At 39.6% G+C, this 26,739-nt stretch overlaps 1 protein-coding gene across 1 annotated transcript in view; it reads right to left on the minus strand.

The window, feature by feature from the left end:
- The window catches only part of LOC135703738 (uncharacterized), a 173,465-nt gene that overhangs the window by 89,859 nt on the left and 56,867 nt on the right, over nt 1-26,739 (minus strand). The window lies entirely within an intron of this gene.

Consider the following 26,739-nt stretch of genomic DNA (forward strand, 5'->3'; position numbering starts at 1 on the left):
CATACGCCGCCGCCGCCGATGAAAATAAGCCGGCGCGCCGCCGAAGTAAAATCTTCCACGCCGCCGAATAAATTTATGTCACGCCGATGAAAAATTCGTAGCACCTTTTAGGTAAAATGCATCTTGAACGCGTTGAAATTAGCGTGTAGTGCAGCGATTATCATTTAGTTTTTTGACGTTTGTTCGCACTTTCTCGATCTAGCACACAATAATGAATCAATCAGGTCGGATTTACATAAAGATGAATAAGTGAATATAGGGTGTCCCAGAATGTCTAAGCACGACTTTCGAACACCCCTGTTTGTTTCAGATGCCGTTTAAACAGCTGATTATCACGCTGAATCATTGTTTACAGTTTCGTGTATCGTAAGTTGCAGTTCTTTACATTTCCGTGACAATGCGAAGCATTTCTCTGGAAAAGGGCAAACAGATCGTGCACAAATGGTTTTTTTTTTTTTTTTCCTTTATTTTAGAGATTTTTAGCCTGAGGCTAGTTCATCTCTTGTGCACAAATGGTGAACTATACCCATTTTCTTTTAAATATCATTATTAAGGAGACTTTCAGCCCAATCTCCAACATTGCTCTAAGTAAATTAGGGAAATTGGAAGGTGTAAGCATCGGAGCCATTCGAAACTTTCCAGAACAAGCAAAAACCTGGAGGTAAACCGAACCCTGCTGACCAAAATCTGAACCGGAAAATCGTGCAAGCTTTCACTCGCAAGAAAAGGGCTTCGGTTCGAGACGTAAGAATGGGTCTAAAGACGTTTAAGAAGCAGAAGAAGCCAAAGCGAAGGTGGCTTCTCAAAACTATTATCGATAGTTATCGGTAGGCCGTCTGAAGAAGGCTTTCCCGATACTTGAAACCTTTATGAGTGGAGGGGGTAACTGACCTTCAGTTCTTCTGCTTTAAACGTGTCGAAATCAGTATGAATATTTTTCAAGATTACTAAAAATCTGTGATTCTCGGTAGGAAAAGTGAAAAATCGGTGCTTTTTAACCTTTTGTCTGTGAATCGGAAGGTATATCGAAAATCGAGAGGACTACCGATAAATCGGTAGGTCTGGCCACCCTGCTCGGAAGTTATAGAGCTTTTTGACGTTTAATCTGCGCACACTACTACACCATTTAAATCGAACGAGTACGAGCAAGAGGGAAACAGATTAGTGGGAAAACAAACCGTTCATTCATCCATGTATGCTAGATTGAGAAAGACTATTAAACGTCAAAAAGGTTTATACGACTAGAGTCGGTGTATAATGAGTCACGCCAAGAGAAAAAAACAGTTGAACTCGCATCACGGTTTCCGAAGGATTCCCTTTCTTTTCACTTGGCAACAGAGGACTTCTACATGAACTTTAAATGACTTCTAGCGAGAACCAAAAATAACGGCTGTAGTGAATCATAATATCAGTGATTTTGTCAAATTATCTTATCAAAAAATAGTAGAAATTCTCATTACTGATCAAAACCAAACGTATCCCATGACCATTTAATGCTCGCTGCGTGTTTATGATGATTTCTTCAATTTTATTTTATATTTCATTGCAATACCTTTCGTAGACCTTTCATAGCATCGTAATGTTTATTTACTTTGCACGATAGGTAGCCGATTTGACAGTTCAATAGGTAGACTTGGCTTCACTCTTGGCGTGACTCATTATACACCGACTCTATATACGACCAGTTGCTGTGCGGAAAATCGGTGTTCGAGATTATGGACGTTGAATCATACGTTAAATTTGATTAGAAAACTCTTCCTAGTGATCAGTACTAAGCCGTTTGTGATGGCCGAAGTGTTGACGACGCGGATAAGTCGATTTTTTTTCCGAAAAAATCGGTAAAAATGCTAAAGGGTGATACGGTCAAAATTTGGTCAAGGGAAAACGCGTGTAAATCGGTGAAATCGTTTATTTAAAAAATCAAATTAAATTTCTTTTTCAAGTTCAATTAGTATAAAATTCAGGAAAAATATTCAGTTAGGCTTCCGCTTTTCCAAATCCGAATTGCCGGGCCTTACGCTTGACCCCTGCCATCAGATTTTGTACAGCCACCTTGTCCACCTTCTTCGCCGCAGAAAGCCAGTTTGCCTTGAACTGCTGCTCGCCCTTAGCAGTTTTTTTGGTCTTCTTTAGGTTCCGCTTGACAATAGCCCAGTATTTCTCAATTGGGCGCTCCTCTGGCGTGTTGGGAGGGTTCTTGTCCTTGGGAACCACCTGCACGTTGTTGGCGGCGTACCACTCCATGGCCTTTTTACCGTAATGGCAAGATGCCAAATCCGGCCAAAACAGTACGGAACAACCGTGTTTCTTCAGGAAAGGCAGCAGACGTTTATTCAAACACTCTTTCACGTAAATTTCTTGGTTGACAGTCCCGGAAGCTATGAAAATGCTGCTTTTCAAGCCACAGGTACAGATGGCTTGCCAAACCAGATATTTCTTTGCGAACTTTGACAGTTTCATGTGCTTGAAAACATCTGCTACCTTTCCCCTTCCTTTTGCCGTATAAAACTCCTGTCCCGGAAGCTGCTTGTAGTCGGCTTTGACGTAGGTTTCGTCGTCCATTACCACGCAGTCAAACTTCGTCAGCATCGTCGTGTACAGCCTCCGGGATCGCGCTTTGGCCGTCGTATTTTGTTTATCATCGCGATTTGGAGTCACTACCTTCTTGTAAGTCGATAGTCCGGCTCGTTTTTTGGCTCGATGCACGGTTGTAGATGATACACCCAGCTTATTTGCGGCATCTCGGAGAGAGAGGTTAGGGTTTCGCTTGAAACTACCGGCAACTCTCTTTGTCGTCTCAGCGGCTTCCGGTTTTCGATTTCCCCCCGATCCAGACTTCCTGGCTGTCGACAAACGTTCCCCAAACACTTTAATTACATTTGTAACGGTTGATTTGGCAACTTTTAGCGATTTTGCCAACTTTGAGTGCAAGTAGCTCGGATTTTCGCGATGCGCGAGCAAAATTTTGATACGCTGCTCTTCTTGCTTGGACGGCATTTTGACAACTGAAGAGTGAATTCCAAAATCAAAATAGGAGCAACATTCTACACACACACACACCTTCAAAATGAGGGGTGTTCAGGTTTTTTAAATGCAAAATTGAAAGAAATACGTCAAGTTGATATTGACCAAATTTTGACCGTATCACCCTTTAGTATACATTTCTCAAGGCACTCTTCCGTATACAGCTTTGAGTCCATCGTTTTGTTGGTGATGAAAAGTTTGGTTTTGAGTCCGTAGCTAAAAAATCCTTAGCAGATAAAACAGCCCCGGTAGAAACGGAAATTTTCAACTATTTCGCGATATTTCGAATTGACTACGCAGGATCAATTTTCTTTTCTAGTAAAACTTGTTTAATATTCCACGTATCGAGACGAAACTTCCACCACTCAAACAGGTGTACTTTCAAAACAAATCACTGTCAAAACATTCCATTTTTTATTTATTCAAAGGGGGATGTTTTTCAGAGTCTTAAACTATGTTAATCATCGAACGAGTTTCCACTTGCTGCAATTACGGCCTCCACACGCTTCCGGAATGCACGGCAGGTTCTAATAATGAAGTCTGGATCCATTTCTCTCCAGGTACGGGTCAATGTTTGTCTAAGGCTTACTGTACTCGGGTGGCGTTTAGAACAGGCACCCTCTCAGATTTCAATGATCACATCGGTCACATCCGGCCATGTTCCGGATACCCCTTTGAAAGTAACCAGAATTAAACAACAAACCCAAACTGAGTGTTCAGGACCGCATTGGTTACATCCGGCCATATTCCGGGTACCCCTGCGGAGGTATCCAGTTTCTCGCTAGGGCTAAAACCTATCATGCGACATATCAAATGTAATCAGAATTATAAAAAAAGACCCTGATTGATGTGTAGCTCAGTCGGTAAAGGCGCAGCTACAAAGCAAGACCATGCTGGAGGTGGCTGGGTTCGATTCCCGGTCCGGTCTGGGAATTTTTCGGGTAGGAAAATTTCTCGACTTCTCTGGGCATAGAAGTATGATTGGACTTGCCACACAATTATACCAATGCAAAATTGGTATAGACATCGAAAGCTCTCAATAATTAACTGTGGAAGTGCATCTAGAACACTAAGTTGAGAGCACGCAATAAAAGCTAATATGCGATATGCAATAAGCTTGAAATGCGAAGAAGAAGATGATGGGTTTAGGTTCTAGTCAAGAACTGATCAATTCCTTCAAGGTACCCGGAACGTGGCCGGGTGTGCACTCAGCTTGGCTGTAATTGATCTTGATTTTGAATCATGCTGTAATTTGATGTGTCGCATCCGCATGATGGATTTTGGTTCTAGTCAGGAACTGGCCACTTCCCTGGGAATTCCTAGAACATGTCCGTATGTGAACAATGTGGTCTTCGGCACTCGGAATGACCTCCACTAAACTTGATGTTGAATTTCCATGTGATTTAAGGTGTTACATAATGGGTTTGGCACGATTTAGGTGAGTTAACAACTTGGAAGGAACGGAATACCTAGCTCTGGTCCTCACAAGTTCCTACCTCACGCCTCCCCGAGTCATATGATAACAAAAGACTACCAGCTGAAACATGGACACAGCTGGGTGGCGTAGCCTGGGCAATGTTGCCAGTCCGGCAATAGCAAAGTGAAGAGGTGCGACGCGAACACTGGCGCGGTAACCAGGAACAGGTGATAGAGGAAATGCTTCACCAAACCCGAGCGTCTGTTCACCATGGAGGTGCGGCTCAAAACGGCGTCTGTTCTCCATGTTAGGAGCGGCTGATCACCGTCCTAGTGCCAGGCCAGCGTGGGACTCTAAACAGAGCTGTGCACGATGGTCCCCCGGCGAGACAGGGGGTTGGGGCAGGCCCAACAAGCCGCCCTGGAAAAAATATAAAGTTGCAAATACCGAAGAAAGAAATACGGATCGGAACAATCGGCACAGACCTACGCGACGAATTAGAAACTCGGAACATGGAACTGCAAACCGTCGGCTTCCCCTGCTGCTATAGGTTAATCTATGACGAACTTCAACCACGCAACTTCGAAGTCGTAGCACTGCAGGAGCTTTGCTGGGCGGGACAAAAGGTATGGAAAAGCGGGCATCGAGCGACTACTTTCTACCAGAGCTGTGGCACCATCAACGAGCTGGGAACCGGCTTTGTAGTGCTGGGTAAGATGCGCCAACGCGTGATTGGTTGACAGCCGATCAACGCGATGATGTGTAAGTTGAGGATTAAGGGCCGTTTCTTCAACTACAGCATCATCAACGTGCACTGCCCACACGAAGGGAGACCCGACGACGAGAAAGAAGCGTTCTATGCGCAGCTGGAGCAGATGTACGACGGCTTTCAAAATCGTCATCGGGTGACATGAACGCTCAGGTAGGACGGGAGGACAACGACCAACGATGCGTGAACTTTGCAACCTCCCGTGGTATGGTAGTCCGAAGTACCTTTTTCTCCCGTTAGGATATCCACAAAGCCACTTGGAGATCACCTGACCAACACACTGAAAACCAAATCGATCACGGTCTAATCGACAAGGAATTCTATTCCGACATTATCAACGTCCGCACGTACCGCAACATATATTCGGACCACTACAAAGTTGCAGTAAGCATGCGCTCAAAACTCTTGACGGTGCATAACACCCGTCGAAGTCGAACGCCGCGACCCAACATTGAGCAACTACGGGACGCAAGAGTTGCCCAGGATTACGCGCAGCAGCTGAAAACTGCACTACCCATGGAAGAGCAGCTTAGCGCAGCTACTCTTGAGGATGTACTGCTGCAGCGGCACTAGGTACTGCGATCCCAGACCGAAGAAATGACTGGTTTGACGGCGAATGCAAACTGTTAGTAGAGGAGGAGAATGCAGCACGGGCGAGAATGCTGTAACACCGCACGAGATATAGACAAGCGCGGAACAGACAAAACTCGGTTTTTCGAAGGAAGAAGTGTCAGCAAGGAGACCGAGATCTCGAGGCGATGGAAAATCTGTACCTCGTAAACGACACACGGAAGTTCTCCGAGAAGCTAAATAGTTCGCGCAAAGACTACGCAAGCCGCAAGCCGATATGTGCAAGGACTGACGGTAACCTTCTCACGAACGAGTGTATGGTGATTAAGAGGTGGAAGCAGTACTATGATGAGCACCTCAACGATGCACAAGAAAACGAAGGTGGCACGGCAACAGACCTTGGAGCACGCGCAGAAGACGACAGGCTACCGGCCCCAGATCTTCAAGAAGTTGAGGAGGAGATCGGTCGGCTGAAGAACTACAAAGCAACTGGTGTAAATCAACTACCAAGTGAGCTATTAAAATACGGTGGTGAAGCACTGGCTAGAGCACTGCACTGGGTAATTGCCAAGATTTTGGGAGGAGGAGATATTACCGGAGGAGTGGATGGACGGTGTCGTATGCCTAATCTACAAAAAGGGCGACAAGGTGGATTGCTGCAACTACTGCTGAGCGCCGCCTACGAATACAAATACTCTCCCAAATGCTATGCTGCCGCCTGTCATTATTTGTAAGAGAGTGCGTGGGGGCAATGAGTGCCCGCGCTACCAAAGACCAAATTTTCGCGATTCGGCAAGTTCTGCAGAAATGCCGCGAATACAACGTGCCCACACATCATTTGTTCATCAATTCCAAATCCGCATACGACACAATCGATCGAGATCAGCTATGGCAGATTATGCACGAGTACGGATTTCCGGATAAACTGACACAATTGGTTAAGGCGACGATGGATCGAGTGATTTGCGTTGTTCGAGTATCGGGGACACTCTCGAGTCCCTTTGAATCTCGAAGGGGATTACGGCAAGGTGATGGACTTTCGTGTCTGCTATTCAACATCGCGTTAGAAGGTGTGATCAGAAGAGCTGGGATAGACACGAGTGGCACGCTCTTCAGGAAGTCCATACAGCTTCTTGGCTTCGCCGATGGCACGGAACTTTGAGACGATGGCGGAAACGTACATCAGACTGCAGGCTGAAGCTAGGCAGATTGGACTTGCCATCAACACATCGAAGACGAAATACATGAGAGGTAGAGGTTCTAGGGAAGACAATGTTAGCCTTCCACCCCGAGTTCAGATTGACAGTGACGAAATCGAGGTGGTCGATGAGTTAGTGTATTTGGGCTCACTGGTGATCGCCGAAAATGATAAGAGCTGAAAAATTCAAAGACGCATTATGGCAGGGAATCGTGCCTACTTTGGACTACAGAGGACGCTCCGGTCGAATAAAATTCGTCACCGCACGAAGTTGACCATTTTCTTCTTCTTCTTCGCATGTCAAGCTTATTGCATATCGCATTGCGTGCTTATTGCGTGCTTTCAACTTAGTGTTCTAGATGCACTTCCACAGTTATTAAGGTTAAATTTAATTTGATGCATTTTTTAAAAATTCAAAAGCAGTTTTTTTCGACGCATTATTTTAGAATGCAAAAAGCTCCCTTCTTCTTCTTCTTCTTCGCATTTCAAGCTTATTGCATATCGCATATTAGCTTATTGCGTGCTCTCAACTTAGTGTTCTAGATGCACTTCCACAGTTATTAATTGAGAGCTTTCGATGCCTGTACCATTTTTGCATTGGTATAATTGTGTGGCAAGTCCAATCATACTTCTATGCCCAGGGAAGTCGAGAAATTTTCCAACCCGAAAAATTCCTAGACCGGACCGGGAATCGAACCCAGCCACCTCCAGCATGGTCTTGCTTTGTAGCTGCGCCTTTACCGACTGAGCTAAGGGAGGCCCCAAAAAGCTCCCGTCAAATATCAAAAGGTAACGGCGCCGGTGGTGTAGTGGTAAGCGTGATTACCTCTCACCCCAGCAGGCCTGGGTTTAATCCCAGTCGGCGCCGCCGGGATGTTCTGAGGCATAACATCTCTGATCACGCCTTCCTTCGGATGGGAAGTAAAGCCGTTGGTCCCCGGTTCATGAGTTGATGGGTCGATAGGTAGGGTCCAGGTGTGGGAGCTGCCTTCCTGGCACGTCGGTAGCATTGGTGCTCAGCACGGAAAAACAAGATCGACGGAAAAAACAAACCAAAAGGAAAAAAAAAAAAAAAAAATCAAAAGGAATCGAATAGTGCGAGCTTTTTGCAATCTGAAATAATGCGTCGGAAAAAAAACTGCTTTTGAAATTTTCCAAAAAGCATCAAAGTAAATTGAACCTTAATTGAGAGCTTTCGATGCCTGTACCATTTTTGATTAGACCGGTGGTCCTCTACGGCCACGAGACCTGGACTATGCTCATGGAGGACCAACGCACCCTTGGTGTTTTCGAACGGAAGGTGTTGCGTGCCATCTACGGTGGAGGGCAGATGGATGACGGAACGTGGAGGAGGCAAATTTGGCAACAATTTGAGCTGATTAAAGGCTGAATAAGCATTTTTTAACTGAAGAAGCATACTTTGGCTGAATTAGCTCTTGTTCTGCTTCTAATATTTATTGGGATGTTCCGGCCATATCGGTTGTTGTGTGGTTGCATCCAATTCGGTTCAGTAGTTGCTGAGAAATACACTACACTTTATCTTGTTACACAAGCATACAAATTTCCGATCTCGTCGTGCTGAGCCGAATGGTATAAAAACCAACAACAAATAGCACGCATTCTTTAAAAAGGCTACCGTTCTTGTTACCGCTATAATAGACTATGCTTGTAGCAAATTTTATGTAGATTGTACGATCTAGCTTACTAATCTCCGAATTGGATCAAACTTTTGACATGTTTTCGGTTTGAGAGATCATTTATTTTCTAGAGGTCAAAAGACCATTTTGACTCGAGACTAATCTTTCAAAAGGGCGTATGAGATTTAAAAACTCTAAAGCCACTGATTGTATAGAAATTTATTCAGAGAAGAAGTTGTAAGGAATCGTATAAGTAAATTGTATTGTATTGTGTCATGAAGTGGTGGTTTTATTGAAACAAAAAAAAACTTGTCGGCAACAGACATAACAACGACAAATTAGCACTAAAACACCATTATATTTGCCTAGAAAATCGATTTGGCCACGCTGATTTCATACATCAGACTGTACGAAAGTTTTAGAGAGCATGTTGTTTTCTTGGCTGGTACTCGAGATGTAATACCTCTGAGACCTTCATAAAAATTCAGTGGCGTCCCGTCCACATGTGCAACCTGTGCACTACACAGGTGTAAATAATTTTAAAAAATGCGTTAAGATTTTTATAGATTTAATGGTCACATTATAGCTGTACTTCTTTACTCCAGACCACATGTGACCATGAATACATTATTTTATGGTGTGGTTAAATTAAATCTTCGACCTTGGTTTGCTTCAAAAAGGATTAAATTCAGTTGGGATGGTCTGCCTAATCCTTAATGCATTGATTTCTGAGCATGTGCACCTAAAAGCGAGCTTTTTTGGGTGGCGGGTGGCAAGTTTGTGAATGGTCAATGCCAAGCAGACCTTCTATACCCTCTTGAAACATACCACAAATTTTCCACAATCCATGGCGGTTTGCACCACTAGTTGTAATTGAAACTTTCAGCAGACACGCGTCAAACGGGAGCAACACGGAAACAGCAGTCTGGTACGCTTTGGACGTGTATCATACTTGCAGACCGGTATGAATGTGTGCGTTTAAATTAGAAGAACATTTGTGACATTTGGGTGCCTAAAGCGTGCATTTCTCGCTGTGTTGGATATCTGATTGCTAGGCAAAGAGAGTAATGGAGAAAGAGAGCACAAAAACTCTCTTGTCAGTTGTAAATCTCTCAATTACCGATGGTTGCGCCGGTGCGCCTGTCGAAACTTATGATCTTCCCCTGGTACATTCTAGTGTTGTTCTGATGAATAAAGAGTTGATTAATAATTCAATAATCAAGTTTGCTACCCAGGGAACTTCATGAATTTTCTCTAGATTTTGACACTTTGTTTTATCATAAAATGTTTTGGAAAGTGTTTGACGGATATTCTTTATTACACTTCAGTCAAAAGAGTTAGCCTTGTGATAAAAACGAGAATTAGCTAAGTTTTGCAATTCCTCCTACTTCGGAAAGCGCGAAAACGATCATACAAGTTTTGTTTACACAAGATGATAGGCCTTTCAAATGTTACGTTAGGTAGTGATTAATATAGTTATTGAGAATATGTCCCTCGAATTCATGTAGCATTGAAAAAAAAAAACTATAACGAACAAATTTTGGTGCACAGGTAAACAAATAAGGCACGCGACGCCTCTGTAAAAATTACACATGAGCAATATGGACTTAACCATTATGGAAACTCCGAAATATTTGGAATCTTATCAAAAATTAAGATTCAGAGGATCACTTTAGTTTCTTTCACTTTGAAAATCTCAAAAATTATTTTAATAAAGAGGTTATAATATCCTGAATAGAATTTCATGGTTTCAACACATAAAATTAAGATTTTGAGTACTGCTATTTTCAATCCGAAATCATTATATTGATCTAGGAGTCTGAGTAAGTTTATCTACACATTTGATTTAAATTCGGTATCATCAATCTGTTATTGGATGAGTCAATCTATAAACCATTGACCAAGGTGAATAAGAAAGGCAGGAGTATATCATGTGCTATTTTTGGAACTTAACATTGAAATAGTTTTCAAAGATAACGGATGTTTGAAAACAAAATGGTGTATTTGAGCAAAAATGACGAATTAAAAAAAATACCATTAAAACTAGCAGAACTCTTCCATTATGGAAATTTAAATATAAACTCAATGTCTCGGCCAAGTCAGCTCGCACTATTTTGGCGCGAAAATCAGCCACATGTTCGCAGTCAAGCTACGAAAGCATAAACATGGTTGAACCAATTTTAAAACAAAATCAATACGCAACACTTGGCGACTTCCGGTAAAAGTAATAATGGTCCCCTCCCCAAACTGTCTCCCTTCTGTTCATACTCAAGCAAGAGTACAGAGCACCTCTATCGCTTCAAATTGCGCGCACAGCATACACTTCATCATCACGGTTAAACCACAATTTTGTTGATTTAAATGGCGTACACGCACCGTCATCTTGTTGAAAGCCTATTAAATTTTCGTTTACAACCCTCCGACCGATCGCGATAGGCCTCTATCTCTGCATGATAAAAGCTAATAAATTTTTGTGCTTCAGCATGAATAATTAGACAAGTGACGAGAGCAGTCACTATTGGGACTATTGTGAAGAGGTACACGTGTTGCGTGTAATAAATGATAAAAAAGAGACTGTAGCTGCTGAAATGGCCACCATCATCATCATCATCGTTGGCCCCGGAAAGCAGCCATTGGACAGGTGTAAAAACATGACGCTCGACGACCATCACCATAAGTCATCCCGCGCGCGACACGGTCTCGTTGATGGTTGTTTCGCTAATTACCCTGATGTGAAATGGTAGTGTACAATGCCTAGGTTTCGCCCTAGGTTTGCCTAGCGCGGCGTCGTATATAGCGAACTGGAACTATAACTACGACTCATGATTACTACGAATTCAGTCGTCTGGAGCAAAAAAAAATACATAGGCCTATGTGACAGTAAACGTGCTTCACTGATGAATGTCCACTTTTTTTCTAAGATTTGAAGTAGATGTATTTTCGACTACAATCTGCGTATGGACGGTATTATCTAGTGTAGAAACAAGTGTTAACATCAATTTTGAAATTATGTTGAAATTGGAGAGAAAATTTAAAAACCAATCTCTTGATAACCAAAGCATAATTCTTGCCAAATCATAATCAAATCCACAACTGAAAAAAAAACATGTTTAGAGTTTTTATTCCTTTGATCTACATCCACCCAATCGAATGATGAAGGATGGAGAAGGGCAGAAAAAAGCTGACGACCAAAAGTCGGTACGGATTTATGCAGAATCGAGCAAAAGTTTTCATTTTGCCAGGAGAAAAAATACCCCAAAGGAACAAATTTATCCAATGCTTGTCCTAGTAAAATGAAATGCGTTTCCCATTCACTGCCTATGTCCGAAATAGCTTTGGGAAAGGAAAATTGAATCTAATCAGACTTTTTTTTGTCTGTAACTCTATTCTCTGATACAGTAAATATTTACTTCCCATTCTGTTGGGTTTGAGCTGTTGATTAAAACTGTTGTTGGAGTCGAATGTGAGCTCTAAAAAAATCCTCTCCGTCATAATTAGCAGGGTGTGTGTGTGTGTGTGTCGAAAGTTAGACAGCGGATTCGTATCCTTTTTTTTATTTCGTCAGTGATGTTTTTGGGTCTTCTAACTAATTAATCCATTGCGAACGTGTGCGGCGTACAAAACAGGACCAAAGATACATAAGACACATTTGCACAACATACTAGATTTTCCAGAAGAATTAAACTGAAACATCACTAAACCTATATAACCTTGAAATCCAACATAGAGAACCACATTCGATCGGACAGCTATTATTCTTCTAACGCATCTCTGGTTTATTCCATGCGTTCCTTTTTCGATGGCTTCCGGTTCCACGAAAATCCTACCACACCAATATGAAAGCCAAAAAAGAGCTTCAAATCAAACAGATAGCGAATCGAAAAATAAACGAAAAAAGAAAACTTCGGTTGCCGGCCGTGTGGTTGCATAAGAGACCGTGATATCGAAAAGTGCGAGCCCCCATTTGTAGAGCACGGATGATTCGAAGAACCATGAGAAATGTCTGCCTACCTAGCCTAGCCACCAACCGACATCACATCAGATACATATTTTGATGTGGAATGAAATTTTATCGATTTGGCGAGACGCGCGTGGATGCACACACACACACACACACACACACACACACACACACACACACACACACACACACACACACACACACACACACACACTTCCTCACCTCCCGCGCGTCGCCTCTACGAGAATTGGCAAATAATGTGGATTGCTGTTGATGGATCGAGAGAAAACCGAAAAATTGCGCGAAAAAACAAACGTGCCGCGGATGATCCTGATCAAAGAAAATAAAAGGAATGATTCACCGGAGAAGAATCATTTAATCCTTCATTGGTATGCCCGATGCGGGATGTGGCATGAATCTGAAATATGTGAATTCATTTTCGGGCGAGGAACTGGTGCTTCTTTCTAGGGCACCATTTACAGGAGTTTTCTGAAAATCTGCTAGTTGCATAATGACCAGTTGTATGACTTTAAGTGTAACACAAGTAATCAATAAATTTGCCAACGAGTCAACAGAAGGCTGATATATGGCTTTCAAATCCGATATTAGTCGTAAATCAACATTATATTGCTAAAAAGCTAATTAATTGGCTTCTTACTTGAAAAGTGGGATTGAGGCTCCAAAATACATCAACATCCTATTCCTCAAATTGAAGCTCATTTAATTACAACCTTAACCATTATGTGTGTGAGGAATGGTTTGCATTTTTACACCCCGTTTTATTCAAATGGGAGCTGAGTATCTTACAGCAGCGCTAACTTCATGAAATGATGTTTTTGAAAATTGTGAACTGATAAAAGATTTGTTACTTTTATCCATTAGCAGTGAATATGTGCCTTGCACGAGGTACATCTCGTTGTAGACATTCAGAAATCAAGGCAATAATTAAGTTTTCAAAGAAAGCATTAAGAATATTAAAGACATCAAACACGCCGTTATCGGAATTCTGCCAGAATAGTCCGTTTGTTTACAAATTATGAGCTGTCACTGGGGCTCTCAGAGAAAAGGAAGAAGATACGAGTGCCATCTAGTTGGTTTGAAGTAGACTGACGTTGAGTTCATGGAGTGACGGTAGGGGAAAGTGGGGCAGTTTTGCCACCATAAGCAAACCATCACTAATGCTACCAAGTTCAGTGAAAAATTCAAATAATGTTTAACCAAATGGATAGTTCCAAACCTTATATATTGCTGATTCACATAAATCTTAGCATGCGTCGACATTTTACAAATAAGAAGTAGCAACATCCGCAGCTGTCAAACATAAACACTACAACAATTCCGTAATACAAACGATAATAACTATCATACTTCGAAGCCTCGGTAGAAGACGGATCGAACTGCTTGAAGCATTCGAAGCTATCCGCTGGATTATCAATTGAATCACTCAGGGTATACTGAAACAACATTTAATCCTACAATCTACGAAATAATTGTGGAGACCGGTGTCCTCAAGAAATGTAGTAGTGTAGCAGTCTATAGGTTGGTTGGAGGATCTTCTTGTGCCAGTGGAATGAAATGCAGTTTCCATTTACTTTTCTATTCAAATAGCTTCCAGTTTCTTCTATTTATCTATAACAAATTCCATCTGACTTGTTATTTTAAATGTTTTCTTGGATGTTTTATGTGTTGTCATGCGAACAAGGTTTTCAAGGAACGATTTTGGTTCAATGTTCGAAAATCCCAAAAGCAGCTGTCAGTGACGATTTTCAATTTCAATTGTCAAATCTGACGCCAAATGCTATTTTTTCTCTGAACTAGCAATACATTATACATACAAATTGAATTAAACTTTTTGTTCAGAATATCAGCTCATTTGCTCAACACTGGACCTGGTCCAAAGCACTTTTGTTAAGCAAAGGCTTTTTTTTTACTAAGGTTTTACATTGATGGCTCATAAGTCAATATATTATATTACTATGTAACTCGAAAACATTTTTTATAGAATCTATTGCCATATTTATAGAATAATTTCGCTGATGAAAGTAGATGCTTAGAATTCACATAAAATAAATGATAAAAATTAATGTTTTCCTCCTTGCACTAAAATTAACATGCAAGTTTCCACATGTTCGGAGCCAAAACTACCCTCACTGGGGCTTAGGGGACAATCAAATACAACTTTCATCCGAACATACCATGGCTGCACAACTTCAATTTAAACTAGGAATATTCAATAGCATTGGGCGATCTTGGGGTAAGAATCGATCTTAGTGAATCGATTCATTTTTTTGAAAATACATAATCGATTCACTGATTTAATCAATCATTTTGAATCGATTTTTTTGAATCGATCTTTTGAATCGATTAATTTTTCAAAATGGCACAAAAATGTTTCAAATATAACGGATCATAGGAAAGTTGGTGCAAATTATACCAAGTTCAGTCTAGAGTTTACATAAGCTATCTTGTTATGACATTTCACCTATAATAGTCATTTAGTGTGATGATTGATATCCTTTAGAAATAAATTGTGTACTACGTACGCAGTTAATCTTGTGATTGTAATATACAGCACTGCTGATCATTAAAATAGGTGTAGGTAAAATAAATACGAAATTTTAGATTATGCTCATTCAACTTCATTTTATTCGACTTTACAGTTTAGCATTTGATAGTTTAATAAAAATTAAGTAATTGCACGAGAATACTCAAAGTTAAAGCATTAAATGATTCACTCATTTGAATCAAAAATAAAATATGCCTGGTTGTGAAATAGGTGTGTTGCATAAAACTATAGTATAGAAAGCTTGAAAATAATCGTATAAATTTTATTAGACTAATGACGCTTAGTAACCACTGTGCCCTCCATTGTTAAGTAGAACCTAGTTCAATCTTCTTGTCATTGACTCAACCAAGCACTGACAAGTTTCCTTTGGTATAGCATACCACTCTTTTTGAACTGTGGTCCAGAATTGATCCTTATTTGAAAATGCTTGACCAGATAACTTTCTTTTAAGCTCTTTCCACAAATTTTCGATAGGGTTGATGTTAGATGATTGGCTAGGCCATGAAATAACCGACACTTTGTATGCACGAAACCATTCCTTTACATACATAGAATTGGGTTTCGGATCGTTGTCTTGCTGAAAATGCCATATAAGAGGCATGTTCTCTTCTGCATAAGGGAGCATAACCTCCTCCATGATTTCTTTGTATTCAAATCTGGTCATGATGGAATTAATACGGATAATGGGACCTACTCCATACTAAAAAAATACAGCTCCAAACCATGATGCTACCACCTCCATGCTGTACTGCGGATCGAACTCTTTAACGGATGGTCTACGTGAGAAAATAGTAAGTGATTATTTTGATTTCATTTGACACGTGGAAGTTTTTGCTCATGATTCTTGATTAGGCAAGCGATTTAACAGGTTATAAAATTCGTTGTTTGGTATTAAATGAACGATTTAAAAACGAAAGATTAACATATTTTTGAAAATCTCCTCTAATAATGCAAAAAAAAAAAATACCATATGAAACAAAACGATTAGATGGTCGGAGTGTAAAAGCAGGTAAGTACTTAATTCAGATGTCCCAAAACTCATCCGAGAGGGATCCCAAGAAAGCTAATTGAGCCATGCGTTTTGCATTGAGTCGATATCGATTCTGTGTGGTTCCACCAGTTTGGAAGAATAGCCTATCTGACGAAACACTTGTTAACATTCTTGATAAATAGTCTCGAGCATGGGGATATACACTACGGTGTTTTTACCATGCTCGAAAATAAAGTGAATGTAGATGTAGATTAATAACTTTCTTTACCATTTCGTCATAAATATCCTACAGGCCTCCGGTTGGTTTTGGTGGGGGACAGATGTTTACAATCATCGTATACCCTTTCGGTACTATAGATCTGCTCAGATACAATTTTAACTACCCGTGCGTGAGCTGAAGACTCCAGGTACAGGTCAATATTAAATTGCAAATGCAAATACACTGATTTTGTTGTTGTTGTTGGATCGAAACAAAAATCGAATGAAAAGGATCGATCCAATCGATTTTTGTCGTGTTTGAGAGCGATTCAAAAAATCGATTAATCGAACCAAAAGAATCGATCTATTGTGATTCGATCCAAGATCGCCCATTGCTAGTATTCAACTCTGCATACCATAATCTGTGTCACGAAATTTAACTGTGCCGAAAGCTGTACCAAGCACTGTGCCGAACGTGCCGAAGTAGGCCAAAATGTACCAATCAAGGTGTCAATATCTCATGAGTTTGGCAACCCTGACGGACCTTTGTGGCTGTGTTTACATATTCAATTTCTTTGATGGTTTATGGCAAACATTAAGCTTCATTCTTATTTTAACGTGGGCAGAGGAAGAGGAATTGGTAGCCGTGATGGTACCGTAAAACGGGGTAACATTGATAGTTTTTTAAAGTATATTCTAAATATTTTTTACTGCAATGAATTTTTTTCAAATTTTATATTTTTAAAACAAGTACTGAGGGTCCAAGAGTTAGTTCGTTAGTAATATGTTGAACGAAAATTATGCATTTGCACTATTTTTTTAGCTTTGTGACCGAACTTCAGTATTTTGATTTGGGTTTACTTTGATAATGCTCGATGAATGTAGAAAAAAATGACTGAAACTCAAACAATTTAGTTCTTTAAATATGAAACTTTGAATGAGTATATAATCAGAAAACTTCATAAGCAATAAGAATACAACATTGAATTTGTGAGAGCTGTATCGGAAATACAATTCATAAGTGATGGTTTGAGTGCTTTTTCAAAAAGGCGAAAAACACGATAATGGTTTTTTAATATTTTTTGTAAAATATGTAAGACATACTGTATAAAAACTATGTACCATATCAACGAAAATACCTGTTAAATGTTCCCCGACAAAATCAAAACAAGAACCCGAAAGTTCAACCCCACCCTAGCAACAACATTCTCGAACCAGTTCATTTGATAGACTCAGAAGTACGTGACATGACTTAAAGACATCACCCAAGCCTATCGTGTCGCAGATTATGATGTCTCCTACCACAACCCAATTACACACGTTCAAGCTTAACAAGTTCACGATCTTATGTAGTTGTGGTATCTTCTGCAATGTACCACCAATGAAAACCAATTTTCAATGTACCACCGATGAAAACCATCAAGTATTCTCCCACATCCAATAATTTGTGATCCAAATAAACTTCGCATCTGCAGTTCTACTGCAGGCACGATCATTGGGTCTTACCGAAAAGCACGTTGCTTAGTGTCGACTTGTGGGAACAGTTGACTCCACCGAAACCCCCTCTACCTCGAATTAAATTTTAAAGATTGAGCAAGGCCTTACTGACCTTACAAGAACTGATCGATAGACCACCCATCGCATCGGAGCCTCTTGAGACAGACTAGTTCAACAGAAGGATGATGACAGAGATGCATCTGCAAAATGATCGGATCGTTGATGATGAGAAAATGGGAATGCGCTTGATGTCGGACTGACGGAATGGAATATAATTTTATTAATCTGTTCCCATTAATCCTATACTATTACACTAAGGCAACCGTACATAGGTCCAGATCTGAGGATATATTTGAGGTTAATACGTATCGACATTCCCTAGCAGTAAAGGGACTTCAATGGACATTAGACTGATGCAAAATTTGAAATTTTCGCTCCACAGTGCTCAAACGGTTCCAAATTGGGCCCTGATTAGCCTCCCAAAATTTGAACTCATTTAGTGAGAAACTGACTTGGCACAAACCATTTGAAGTTTATATGGGAATTACTATGGAGAAAACATAATTTCGGTTCATATTTATCTCAAAATTCACCAGTTCACTCTACTTTAGAAAATGATAGCTGAGCTTATTGAAAATTTTCTCCTCTTCATTTTTGTTGAATGCCACTTTTCGATCAAATGTAAGGAACAAAAATTATTAATGATTCAAGTCACAGATGTCTTATGATTATGGTCAATCAACTGTTCAGCAGGCAACATTGGTGTTTATGGCGCGTAGAATAGAGGACAAAAATCATGGCTACTATGTCAAACTGCAGAATACAGTGTTGCCCACAATACAGTTGCTTAATCTTGCCATAAGATTATCAATCTCTTAAACAATTAATAACTATTTAATTTGACGTTTGGCTGAAAACGATTTTCTGCAAAGTTGTAGCTGATAAAAAATTCCTATAAGAATAGTAATAGAATTTGTTAACAATATAATACGTAAAAAGGCTAGAAGACAATGAACAAAAAAATTGGTTTTCCCATAGTAATTTCCATATAAACTTCAAATGGTTTGTGCCAAGTCAGTTTCTTATCAAATGAGTTTAAACTTTCGGAGGCTAATCAGGACCCGACTTGAAACCGTTTGAACACTGTGGAGCGAAAATTTCAAATTTTGCATCAGTCTAATGGACATCCCTATAAATTTTTGTGAATTTCCCATCGAAGTCCATACCCAATTGAAACCAATGACTGACACGAATATCTGAGGAAAACGCAGGAGAAAATGAGGCAATACACGTGCAGTTTATTCTATATTCTGCATAACAAACTTGTAAAACAGATCCACAGCCACCACATTTTTTCGTCGTTCGCATTCCACACCATATCGTCGTATTGGACGACCACATTTTCCAGCCATTTGACCAATCGTCTCTGGAAGTAACCCATTTCGCCCATCTTGATTGCCATATTGAAAAGACATTCTCTACCGACCATAATGTGGAAAAACTCTGTTGGCGTGAGGCCCGAATAGCAGCTATTCTGGACGAAACCACTAGCCGCTGCGTGCTTCGCTACAAATCCGATGAGATTTGTTGGTTTTGACGAGATTCGTGGTGCAGAAAATATTAACAGATTTTTCCTTGGAATTTTCCGAACCCCCTTGAGAAGCCTAATGGAGTAAACAAAGTAGTCATCAACGTTTGGTAAAACGTCAACACTCGACAGTGATTCCGTTTTATGTTGTGCCATGTTGTGTTTCGTTGTGTTGTGAAAAGTTCGCGATATTTCATGAAGTTCACCAAAAATTCGCGAGTCATAGTGAATTTTTGCAAACTTTTCCATCACTGGTTTCAGCACAGTGTGCAGAGTTGATTACCCCTTGAGTTTTAATGATATTCAAGAGCCACATGTGAAAAGGGCCTACAAGCTTTTTGTAAACAAACCTTTGTAAGCCCTTTTCTCGCCAACCGAGGGTCGCCTACGCAAACCAGGATTATCATTAGGAACGTGAAAGTGTCCCCTACCCGGTGATGTTTAAGGTTTGCGTTGGTGTCATATGGGTGGCGAGAAAAGGGCATAAGAAGGTTTGTTTACAAAAAGCTTGTATGCCCTTTTCACATGTTGTTCTGGATATACCGTTCCGATTCAAATTTCGGACGATTCAAATTTCGGACACTTTCATTTTTAATTAAATATTACATCCAGTTAGAAACAAAGTAATAATGTTAGATGATCGTGGAGGGCACTAGTCAAAAAAAATTAAAATTTACAAGACATGTGGATCATATTCGACCGAGATAATCAACTTTTAAAAGTGTCCGAAATTCGAGTTTAAGTGTCCGAAATTTGAATCGGCACGGTATCAGCGTTTAACGATGCACTTGCTGCGAAATTGTTCGGAGATCAGCTTGCATGCAAGTTGCGCCACTGATTTTAATCATAGTACGCCTGACAAAATCTGGCTATCCTGGCTGAATGACATCCGGAGCATGAACGAAATAGCATAATTGTTGCTTACAGTAATACCAAAAATAGCGCGGTAAAATACGATATTGTAGATGGAATATCTTCTGATCCTGACCATATATAAGGTTTCTGTCTTCAGCAAACTTGTTCAGTAGGTCAAGGAATTTTGGTTGGTGGACTAAGTAAATTTACTGAATTTGCTATATCTTGGGATCCAGTCCATACAGAAGGTTACAGTTACAGGTCAAATTTGTGCGGTAGGTCAAGGACAATTTATTGGTGGACAGAAGTTCAGAATTTTCTCACTATGCGGCGCTAGTGTGCAAGTGAATTTCTTGAATATGCTATTTATTGACTTCCTAACCATATGAAAGGTTTCTGTCTTGGGAAAATTTATTCGGTTGGTCATGGACTTTTGGTTGGTAGACAGAAGTTCCGGAGTTTATCACTACATGGCTCTAATGTGCAAGCGAATTTCATGAATATACTATAACTTGGGATCCAAGCCATACAGAAGCATTATTTCTTCGGCAACCAATCAAAATTCCTTGACCTATCGAACAACTTTGTCCAAGACCGTAACCTTCTATATTTCCAGGGTCTCCAGATATAGCATATTCAGTAAATTCACTTTTGTTAAAGGACCTTAAATAAAAGAAAGAAAAAACTTGAACACTTGCACCAAGTAGTGATAAAATTATGAACTCATGTCCACCAATCAAAAGTCCTTGAACTACTGAACAAATTCGCTAAAGACTGTAACCATCTATATGGCAAAGATCCTAAGATATAGTATATTCAGGAAATTCGCCTACACACTAGCGACACGTAGTGATAAAATTATGAATTTCTATCCAGCAATCAAAAGTTCCCAACTTAAAAAAAATCCATACGTCTGATCGAAGTATTTAAATACTTGATTTTGCATATGCACAGTCACATTTATTTTAAATGTATTTCACCATGGTTCAATGTGTTCTACACATTCTTTCTCTATAAATTCAAGTGTATTGCACATTTAATCACACTACTGTTAAAACATATGGATTTGAAGTGTTTTGCATTTTAATGCTATGTGAATTGCTTGTTCTGCAAGGTAAACATCGAAAACATGAGTTGCGACTTCATCCTTATCAACCAGCCTCATATATGAGAACAACCGTGGCCCAATGAGATCGAACGGAGGCAACGGTACCAGCACCCCCAACAGTTCAGGATCAAATCCCAAATCAGACCCATTAAAAAAAGGTATGTGTAAGCTCCTGCCCTCTGGTCAGTGCGCAAAACAGTCATGTTCAATGAGTCATTTTCATATGAATATGAACTGCCATGAATATGAATATGAATGAATGAATGAATCATTCACTGCCCCGTGAAATTCGAAATGATTGAGAGGTAAACGCGCCACTGACAGCCGAGCACTCAGTCAGTAGCTCAGTCAGCACGTTTATTATTCCGTGATGGTACCCAATACTTGTTTTGAATGACTGAGCGTACATTTTGCATGCATGCATGCATGATTGACCGCCCACGGTTGCTGCTCTGTTATTACCAGATCAGCTGCAATTACACAGAGAACCAACAGATGATGTTTGGGACTAACATTCATCCTCAATGTGTAAGAACTGGAGATCTAATATTTAGCAATACCAGCGCCGGCCGTGTCCGAATGCAGGTCAACTAGAGAATGTGAAGGAATGTGTTGACGTGGTACTCGCTGTGAAGGAAACCGAGAAATCCTCTGCGCTTCCACGAGAAATCACTGGGATGTTGGATGTGGGGAAAGGTTGCACACGCACACGCAGGGATCGTTTTTGGTAGAGCGATTATAATACACAAACACACACACACACACATGCGCGCGCACTCATCCAATTTCTATTTTTAGATCAGGACCCACACTGTGGTAAGTGATGCGATCGGTGTTAAAGAAGAATTTGTTTTCATTAAAATCTAGTGGGTATAGAATAAGGCAAAGTGAAAAATTGCAAGGAAGGGGACGGGCCTGGGATTGTACTCCCGACCTTCTGCTCAGTAAGCAGAAACGGTAACCACTGAGCTACCGAGCCTCGTCAGAATGACTGAGCGTACATTTTCTATGGAAAAATGCCTCAATTACATGATGTGTGAGCGAAGGCAAGCGATGTTCGTGAGTGACTGAATGTTTTTGTTGGCTCTTTCATTGACTCGTCCTTTACCGTTTGGTACGAACGGTCGCACAGAGCAATGCATTGAATAGTGCAGTGCTTTCACACTCAGCCTAGACAGTCAATAATTTTACGCTCTGCCTCTGGCTGCTTTGTTTATGTATTTGTCGATTCAATTTTGGAGTCGGTAAAGTAGAAGTCGATAAAGTAGAATATTGTAGAACATTGAACTAGGATGTGCAAGACTATTGATAACTCCATAGAATCCATGTGTGTCATAATTCATATCAATAGTGTTCAGGCATGGTTCACAGCATAAGATTTACACATGAAATGGATGTGTTTCACAATAAGTGCAAAATTAAGTGTGAGAAACATGATGATGACGTGTGGAACTTTTTGAGTGTAGGTCACTCATGCGCTGAGTGACCTACGGACAGGCATGGAAAATCATTTGCATTCATTTCATACATTCATTTATCTTCATTTGCCTCTAACTTTTTTCTTCAACAGCATTCCGCAAAATGATGTACAGAGCTTTTGTAGGTTTTATTATTAGCTACAACTTTTGTTAGTAAGTCAAATCCGTATCTCTTATGCACGACGAAGCAGAGCGAACAGAAAACACTACTGTTTTTCAGTGAATGTATTTTACATTCACTGAAAAACAGTAACAAGTTGTGCCCGCTCTAGTTCGTGATGCATAAGAGATACAGATTTGAGTTATGAGCAAAACTTGTAGTTAATAACAAAACCTACAAAGGCTGTATACATCATTTTGCGAAATGCTGTTGATGAAAAACATTAGAAATTCACTTGCACACTTGCACCTCGTAGACTCCACTAAAAATATGCAAATGTTTTTGTTGATATCTCTGTCATTTTTCGTACAAATTTTATTTGTCTTTAGGTTTTTTGAAAAGTATTGAACAAAACTTTCTTGGTAGGTATTTTTTTCATGATATTTTTAAAATCTTGTATACTAAAACTTCAACTAAAGTTACAAATTAAAACGTTCAATATCTTTCAAAAGACCTAAAGATAAATAAAGCAGGATGGAAAATGACAGATAAAAAAAAATCGCATATGTTTCTGAGAGGTGACCCCAAACTAATGATCGGAAGTGTATATTAAAAAATATTTGATTGATCCATTACACATCCGTTTTACAGTCATCCCACAATTATGGGTTAACTAATACTAATTATGAATCTGTCAGTCCAGCGTGTAAGTCAACTGGAAGTGATCCTCAAATGTGGAGTGATTGTAAGAAATATATTAAGTATCAAGTTAATGATTTCTGAAACAATTTCTTTATTAAATTTCTCATTGTTTACAATTCGGTCTAATGAACCATTTAGCTCAATTGCATTCGGGAAAGGTGACCATAAAAATATCCCATGAATCAGTTGCTCACTAAGTTCTCAGGATTTGCAAACAAAAGACGACTCAAGCTTAGGAAAGGGAAAATTTATTTACTTTCGGTTATCCAATATGTTTAAGGTTATGTAACTAGGCCGAACGCTATTGAGCTGAATGGATCATTTGGCCGAATTGTAAGGTGTGAAAGGTAGATTTAAAAAAAATATGTAAGAATTCACAATTACAATTTACAAAACCGCAGATTAGAAAGAAATATTTTAGTCCTGGAAAGTTTTCAAGGCTCTGCAACTTGGAATATTGTTCAGTGTTGCAGCAATTAAAAAAATCCATAGAATTCTGAGAAGAAGTCCGATGGATCTCTTAGGAGAATTTAAAAGGAACCAAAGTGATCATGAGATATGATGAGAAGAATAACTACAAAATTCTGGTATACATCCTAAGGGAGTTCTGACCAGATTATATTATTTTGAAATTTATGAAATAATGTATCAATGAATTCCAAAATAAATTCCAAGGTGATTCCCCTTGTAAAACTGTATGGGGATCGTGAAGAGAATTTTAAGTGAGTTTTAAGAATAACTCTAAGTGAATTTTGGTGAGAATTCAAGGGTAACTATTAACATAATGTATAGGGTGTTCAAAGGAATATTTTAAAAGAAATGCATTCAGGAAGGTTCCTGAAGAGAGTTTTCAGTCTAGCCTAGTCTAGTCCAGAGCTAGCAATTGTCATTTTCAATGAAAGATCTCATGCGATATTTACAGAGATACTTCTTTCACTATAATCGGATAAGAAAATTATGATAGAGATTTTCTTCAAAATCTCATCGTATTTGTTGTCATGACAGAACGTGACAGTGTTGTGACCATCGTAATTAGTAGCTCATTTATTGCTATTATAGTTACTTGCACTGAAGAAATCTTAATAATATATTCACTAGGATGGGACACGGCTATATTAAAAAAAAAATAATTTTCGTTCCAGTATGATTTCCGGGCGCCTTCTAGTTCCTAAAATAACAGTGTAGAATTTCAGGTCGGTCGGTGGAACTATATTTTAGCGCCAGCGGTTTTAATTTCATATAGGATTTTCTATGGGAAAACTTACTTTTTCAAATAAAAATCTGGTGAGGTCACCCATTGTCCTCTAAAAATATATCAACCCAAATTCTCCCTAGGAAATTTTACAAGGAAACTTTTCTTCGAATACCGCAAAACGATCCAACGCTTGTGGAAAAAGTTATTTAGCCATTACTGATTGCTAACCAAACGAACTGCTCATTATTCTTTTTTTCTAGCAGCACTGCCAGCTGCCGCCTGCTGCTGTCTGCGCGAGGCAGTCACGTTGTGTGGGGGTTCACTCAGCATGGAGGAAAGCCGATATTATGCGCAAAGAATCTTCGATTTTGATGAAACTTTACACAGGTTTCCGGTATAGTACAACAATTATGTTTCACGGGGGTCATTTGGAAACAAGAGTGATTTTTCACAAGGGAGTATTTGCTTTGGCGCAGAATTTATTCAAACCTTATCAGTCGATGTGCTGCTGCTCAGACTTCAATATTTCACCGGATTCATTTTTCGGTGGTACTCCACAACTTGCAGTAGGTATTCATGTTGTTCGGTATTCTTGGTTACCGAGTTGTTGAAGTCGGAAACAAGCTTTACGGCCCTTTCCGCGACAACATTCACAACCCCAAGAGCTTGAACTCGCTGCTGCGCTGTTAAGTAGAAAAGAACAACCGTCACTTTCAACAATTTTAAAGCACTTTTTTTGTTCGAAATCGAAACAATGTTTATCAAAATATATCACTCTCTTTCGGTTGGTAACAGTGAATACATTTTCAGTATTAGATTGGCACATTGGCACATTGGCAGTGCTGCTAAAAAAAAAAGAATAATGAGCAGTTCGTTTAGTTAGCAATCAGTAATGGCTAAAAAACTTTTTCCACAAGTGTTGGATCGTTTTGCGGTATTGGAAGAAAAGTTCCCTTGTAAAATTTCCTAGGGAGAATTTGGGTTGATATATTTTTAGAGGACAATGGGTGACCTCACAAGATTTTTATTTGAAAAGTAAGTTTTCCCATAGAAAATCCTATGTAAAATTAGAACCGCTGGCGCTAAAATACAGTTCCACCGACCGACCTGAAATTCTACACTGTTATTTTAGGACCCAGAAGGCGCCCGGAAATCATAGTGGAACTGGAATTTGAATTTTGTCCAACCCTAATATTCACCCTACCGACTACATACGGTTGCTTGCTTAAATTCATCTAAATCAGTTAGAAATGTTGATGTCAAAACCGCATAAGAATTATTCTCATGAGTGCTTGACCATTGGAAAATGATATGAATGTTAATGACAGGTATTTTCGCCTCGTGATAGTGAGAGGACCTGTTTTCTCATTGTCACATGACGGTTGTGATATTTACCAGCTCTGGTCTAGTCTAGTCTATTCAACAATACTAGGATTCTCAAGGAGAGTTTTGATTTAAATTTTGAGAACATTTTCAAAGGATTTGAATTCTCAGGATAATATAAAAAGAATTCTATTGAGGTTTCCGAGGAAATTCTTAGGGGAGTTTCAAGATAAAAATTTCAAGCATATTTAGAGGTACGAGAAGAGCTCTAAGGATATTTTCTTGCAAATTTAAGGACAATTGGATGATGATTCAGACCAGAATTCCATGGTAATTATGGAAAAAATAGTATGTTGATTTTAAAATGGTTAACAATTTGAAAAAGAAACGCATAAAGTTGATAAATCTGCATGACTCAGGGATCATAGCGATTTCAGATTTTTTTTTTCACATACTATAAGTTCGAGCAAAACAACACACCACCAGTTAGAATAAACGTGTACATTGTAAGCTTTTAAAGTTTATTGATTTTTTCGGTTCTCCAGTTGAATTCCCGAGTTTT

The sequence above is a fragment of the Ochlerotatus camptorhynchus genome, unplaced genomic scaffold, assembly GCF_037179485.1.
Source record: "Ochlerotatus camptorhynchus isolate MF236.1 unplaced genomic scaffold, CSIRO-AGI_Acam_v1.1 ptg000220l, whole genome shotgun sequence".
Classification (NCBI taxonomy): domain Eukaryota; kingdom Metazoa; phylum Arthropoda; class Insecta; order Diptera; family Culicidae; genus Ochlerotatus; species Ochlerotatus camptorhynchus.